Source organism: Oryza sativa, chromosome 4 (genome assembly GCF_034140825.1).
Source record: "Oryza sativa Japonica Group chromosome 4, ASM3414082v1".
Taxonomy (NCBI): domain Eukaryota; kingdom Viridiplantae; phylum Streptophyta; class Magnoliopsida; order Poales; family Poaceae; genus Oryza; species Oryza sativa.
The window spans coordinates 14579477-14586070 of NC_089038.1; the positions used below are offsets into that span (position 1 = coordinate 14579477).

Here is a 6594-nt window from a genome sequence, read left to right on the forward strand (position 1 = left end):
ATGGAGTAAACATATTATGGTCCAAATCCTATATAGCTGCTTGCATACATTTCTCGCATGACTTGTGATTATCAGAAACAAACTAACACTAGAATTCATTTTGACAGGTATTTCGTTAAGAGAGATGTCTGTGAAAATGTGATTGTCACATGCGGTTCCTTCTAAATGCATAAGGAAATTGTTGATTAATTTTTACAGGCCTAGGTCACAGGTGGTTTATTAAAGACTTGTATAAATTGGTAATCATCAGTCTACAAAATTAGTTTTTAGTAATGTATTTGGCTTGGTGCGACAATATTTGGGATAGTATTAAAAAAACCATTGCTGCTATCATAGTAATTTGCCATATGTTCCATGCATGACGCGGTTGCTTCTGTTGTTTGATCAACAAAATGAAGTAAATACACTTTTCAGACCGAGTCCAGTAACATTAATTAGTGTGTGTGTGTAATATATATATATATATATATATATATATATATATATATATATATATATATATATATATATATATATATATATATATATATATATATATATATATATATATATATATATATATATATATATATATATATATGCCTCAGTACGCGTTGGGATAATTCAAAGCCGGAGATGGTTAATGGTTCTCCCACATATATAACATTGTGGTATTTGAAATGGGAATTTTTGCATGTCAAAGTACTCGCAGACAGTTTCACGTGAGAAAGCCATTTTTCAAATGAAAATGTATAAGAGTGGTCATATATAACCGTCAATTACAGGTCCTTTGCGTCACAAATTTCAGAAAATAAAAAAAGCTTAAGTGAATATAAAAAAAGCTTAAGTGAATATAAAAAAAGCTTTAAAAGTTTAACACATACCTGCAAAATAAAAAAAATGGAACTGGAAATAAGGCAAAAGTAAGAATTACGATATCGATTCCAATTAAGTTTAATACATGCCTTGATGTTAATTCATGGTCATGATTAGAAGCTGATAGCCTCAGCTGGCTAGAACAACTAGTTTGATCACGCTCGCGTCTCTAGGTTTTAGCAGATCGTCATCTTTCTTCATATTCTTACATAGGGATCTCGGGCTTCCACTCCTGCCTCATAGCGATGATACTGATCCAGATGGAGCAGTCGATATGCCCTATTTCTTTCTAGGTGGCACATTTTGAAGAGTGCTACTAAGGCCATTCCAGCTCTGTCCTTTGCATCACTACAGCTCGCAATAATCCTCTGCTAAATTACATTTCTGCTTCCTGCATGGCGAGCAGATGTTCCTGATGCCTACCAAACCAATGAGAATAATATAACCTTGCATATATAACACACACGCACATGATGTAAAGCATAGCTACCATTTTCTATTCAGTAATTCAGACAAGTCTGACCAAATGGTGGCAAACTGGGTGGCATATTCAAGTTTTCTGGGACAGCAGAGCTACCTGTTTTCTATTGAATTGGAAGAAAAAAATATTGGTACTGTAACATTAGAAGTATTGTCTCAATATTTTAATTTGTTCAACCTAGCTAGACAGAACGCTGGAACTCACCTGCAGTACGATGTGGTGGACTGGTGGTATATATACTGGTATAAGGCTTTGATATGCTAGACGTGTATCAGATGTTGGTATTTGGCACTGCAATCGACTACACTATCGGTATATATATGCACCAATGTAGTCACGCTCACACCTATTCATTGTCATGATATTTCGTGTTGTGTACTCACTCTGTCCATAAATATAAGATATTTTTAAAATTTTTAAGAGATTACGGATAAAAAAAACATGATGGCCCTAATGAATGAGATATAGTGGAGGAGTGGGAGGGGGATTGAGAGATATGATTTGATGAAAACTACATAAGAGCTGGTTGGAAAGGACTACATAGCTGTCTATCGACAGATTTTTGGAGTCCATATATCACGTTTTTTTTTAACCCTTGGATAAGATCTGCTCACTAGTAACTGCCACGGTAACTATCTAATGGGCCTCAATCTGATGGACCAACCCACAATACTGGGCTGCCAAAAAATTCATAACAGGCTTATAATTAGAATTTGTTTACTTATGTTGTAGTTACAAATATAATAGTATAACTATATTGTAATTATACTATAACTACATTGTAACTATAATATTTTATTACGTACCCAACATGGTTAGCTTGCTCGGTTGGTGGGGACTATATATATAGACACACACACAAAGATTTTATTTACTTTAATAGTACGAATGTAACTACAATGTAACTAGTAAGTAATTACAATATAACTAGTATGTTTATAGGGGTGAGTGTGCATGTGTTGTGAATGTCTACATTGTACTGTATAATTCTTAAAAAAAAATTAGACTGCAATTTGCGCGTAAAACTCATGTAAACAAAAGAGACAAGTAACTCAGTGGGAAAGATGCATGGGGGAACGAACCGTCTAGAAGCAAAGGCCTGCGAAAATAAATGATTTTTGCAGGCGGCCCAATGGCCTGCCTGATGGTAGATTCACCCGCCTGCGAAAAACATCACAGCAAATAAAAAAAAAAGGCACCGCCGCCGGCCTCCCCTCTGGCCGATGGCTCTCCTCCTCCGTCCGCTGGCCTCCCCAACAGCTGGCGGCGACATCGTTGAGGCCGTCGTCGTGCGTCGCTGCCTCTCTTCCTCTGTCCGGGCTTACCACACGCGGCGCCGTCGTCGCCATCGTCATCGGTGCGACGCCGGGAGAGCGAGGAGGTGAGCCGCCGCCTCTCCTCCTCGTCGCCACCAGCTCCCCTCCCCTCCCCGAGACCAGCCAGCGGCGGATCCACGCGCCCGGGGCAAGCCAATGGCAGATCCATAGGCGTCGCCATCATCGTCGTCGTCATCGCGCATCACGGCCGGTGGCGGAGGAGCGAGGTGGCGCGGTGGAAGCGTCGAGGAGGGGAGCCCGGCTGCAGAGGCGGTGGCAGAGACAGCGGAGGCGGTGGTGGAGAAGGAGGAGGCGGCGAGGAGGGAGGGCCCGCGACGCGGCGAGAAGGGGAGGCTGTGGCCGTGGCGGCGAGGTGGGGCGGCGGCACTCGCGGCGAAGAGGGGAGGCGGTGGTGGAGAAAGGTGGAGGCTAGAGCGCGGAGCAGCTCTGCTGGTAGAGAGAGAGAGGAGGAGAAGGAAATGAGTGGAGGAGATAAGGATAAGGATGGTGGAGGAGATGGTAAGAACGAGGACTTAGATATTTTTTTGTTGGCATTATTTTTGCAGGCAGACCACGTAAAATTCTGCTTGCAAAAATCATATTTTTTTCAGACGGACCACTTACGAGGACTTGATTGGTCCGCCTAGAAAAAAGTATTTTTACAGGCGGACAACAAGCTCCCTGGTTTATATTTTCGTAGGCGGCCATTTAGCTCCGAGGGTCATATCCGTCTGGGGAAAAAAACCCTCCACGTCTACGAAAATGCTTTATCTATAAGTATATGTCAAAAAATTTATAGCAAATACCTTTCGTGTTACATTTCATTTTTGTTGACTGGATTATCCTTCCTTGTACGAAAAGAGCAGTTTCCATGAAGGATCGATCCTAGCTGTTACAAAGTTTCATTTTTGGTGAAAGCAATTTCCTAGCCATCACGAGAAAACGTGGAACAGTAGCCAAAAATCCATTTTCTAGTAGTTGTTGGCTAGCTTGCTCTGTCTAGCTATGTTGTAAACAATGCAGCAGCTAGCTAGTGCTACCCTAATCAACCTTGTTATAGCCTCCGCAAGCTAAACCAACAAATACTGCTTAGTATCTCTAGGATTCCCAATGCCTCCCAATGCAAAACCGAATGTGTTGGATGACCGGTACTGGTGTAGGAGAGGATGACCATGACTGCAAGGAATTTTATTGAACGGAGACCTGAGGTTTTCTTGATGGAGTTCCTGCAAATTCATTTTATATATATCTTGCACAATATTTATGGGTGCAGGTCTATGAAAAGATCGATACAAAGCCATAGAATTATGTCTAAGGTTTGTGTTCTTTACTCCTAGTTCCCAACCTCTCTCCCTCGTATTCCGTGTGTATATTTTTCAAACTGCTAAACGGTGTACTTTTTTAACAAGTTTCTATACGAAGGTTGCTTAAAAAAATCATAATGATCCATTTTAAAAAAAATAGCAAATACATAATTAATCACGCGCTAATAGACCGCGCCGTTTTCTGTGCGGAGGAGGTTTTTTCCCAACCACCCACAACAAACAGCCTACGTGCTACGAACAAAGTTGGTGCCGGAAGGGTATAGGTTGATAAATTAATATGGTTTTGGTACTAGTTTGATACGTACAAAGTAATAACTACCACTGTCTGATAGGATTCTGTCACTACCATAGAAAATAGCATCAGTGTCGGTTCGTAACTGAGATTAGGGATCAGTGCAAGAAATAAACATATACATAACACTAATTCACGGTACTACTCAAAGGACGTATGATCCATCCAGAGGCAAAGACAGTAAAAGGTTGCATTTATATTTAGCATTTGGTACAGACAACTGCAGATTGCTAGAGAAATATGGTTATGATAATTAATATAGTAAACTACACACTATTCTTTTGACAGTTCAAGGAGGCCAGACTGACTTATATTCATTATTAATAAACTAGGAAGAAGGTAGCCCGCGTATTCGCGCCGGCATGCATCGTATACTAAATTTGAGATAAGTATAAGAGCAAAATATTAAACAAAGAACTTCTGTCGCGATTTGTTCGTAAATTTTTTTCATTGGCATTAATTGCTTAATAAGTTTCTAAATTAGTTTTATATTATATCATACTTAAGTAATATCTATAAGCAATTATTTATAGTCTTCTTTACAATTTGAAAATAAGGTAGACTTTTTATTTTAGAAAACGTGTCAATGAAAGTAAAGTAAGGTGTTTTTTTTAATTGCATATCTATTGTAATAGTTCATTAAAGGATGAATTGAGTGGGACATGAGTCTCCACTAAATATATGGGTTTATATAGCCTAATACGATTGATGTAGTTTGTGAGGCGACCCATCTATGAACATTTCATGTAGGGTGGGTGAGAGGCTCCATGCAACCTAACTTAAATATGATAATGATAAAATACAATTGTGCAGTAATATTTTGGAGATGTCATGTACCATGAATACATGCTTAACTTATATATAAGATTGATCTAACAGCTATAACTAATAGTTCACCGGTTTAAAAGGCATAGAAGTATTCCAACAATGTAACTTAAAAATTATGGTTGTTTTAATATCCAACGTTATTGTAAAGTGAGCGGATCAATTGGTTAGGTTTCTTGTGGTGGAACTTGCCCACCTGGTTCAAGTCCTATACTTGATACGGGTGCTCATATTTACAACTAATTATTCTTTCAGTGGTAGGTGACGTACCCATCGACAGCGATATGCTTATGGTGACATCGTATCTCAAAATGTTTCAGTGGTAGGTGACGTACCCATCGACATCGAGACGCCCGTGGTAACATCGTATCTCAAAATGTGTCGAATCAGCCTTTTGGTGATACTCAAGGGGTAGGGTATGCGCGTGCTGTGTTTCTAGAAAAATCCAATATTATTGTTTGTTTCTGTTTTAGTTTAATAGCTAAGAAATAGCGAGGAGACAAAAAAAACTTATTTGTTTTTTTCATAAAAAAAGTAATGATTTTTTAATAATGTAGTTCACTTGATTCTTTAATTTTAAATTTTATAGTAAATAATCTAATTTATCTCCTACTTAGGCTACATTCGATCTCATTGGTTGAGCTTATACAGGGCACGAAAAACGATGTAGGTCATCAACGTAAGATTAATTAAGTATTTAATATTACAAACATGAAATAGATTTTTTTTAAAAAAAGTATAAAAAGTATTTGCAAAACATGCACAGTTTAATAGTTCGGAACATGCTCAAGATAAATGAGGGAGAGCCAATTTGATAAGCACTTTAGAACTCAATCTTAAATTTATTACTTATGTACTTAAAAAAATATGTACAAATCAAAAGCGTAGATTGAGTCATTAACGGCTAAAATCCTGACTGTGTTTTGTGAGAAAAAATGTGATTTTTAAACAATACTTTTTTTATTTGTGTTTCTGACAATATGTCCCAAGTAATATTTTAGTTACTCATTATTTCATCTTGAACTATCAATGTAGGCCCATTGATGCAAATAAAATTTATCTATACTCAACAATTGTAGTGTGAAATGATAGGTTTATTTGATATTTTCTATTATATTATCGATCTATTTTTGGGTGTGCATCTTTTATGAAGTAATATATTTTTCTTACTACCACCTTCACTAAATATTTGACGTTGATCATCATAAAGAAAATAAAAAGAAGTCCATAGGAAGTATAATTGGAAATCAGTTTAAAATCTTTGTTTTCTTTCGATAGTTTCACTAAATATTTGACATTAGCCGTTATAAAAAAAACAGAGGAAGTGAAGTAATATATATGCAGTATGTTTTTTTTTCTTTTTTGCTGTATATCATTTCCTCTTTTCTCGTTTGTGGTTGTTAACTCTGTAAGTGCGTATGCCTTCTTGGCTTATTCCAGCCAATATTTTTTGGGTAAGTATTACATGGTAAATTAGGAGGGATAGATTACTATTTATAA

The 6594-nt window shown here is 37.5% G+C and overlaps 1 long non-coding RNA gene across 1 annotated transcript; it reads right to left on the minus strand.

Annotated features, from left to right (window-relative positions):
• Positions 1–892: 892 nt before the first annotated feature.
• On the minus strand, positions 893–3113 carry LOC107280531 (uncharacterized). The gene is made up of 2 exons (XR_001545032.2): positions 2419–3113; positions 893–1274 (listed from the first exon to the last, which is right to left on the minus strand). It is a non-coding gene; the product is annotated as an uncharacterized lncRNA (long non-coding RNA).
• Between the last annotated feature and the right edge of the window lie 3481 nt (positions 3114–6594).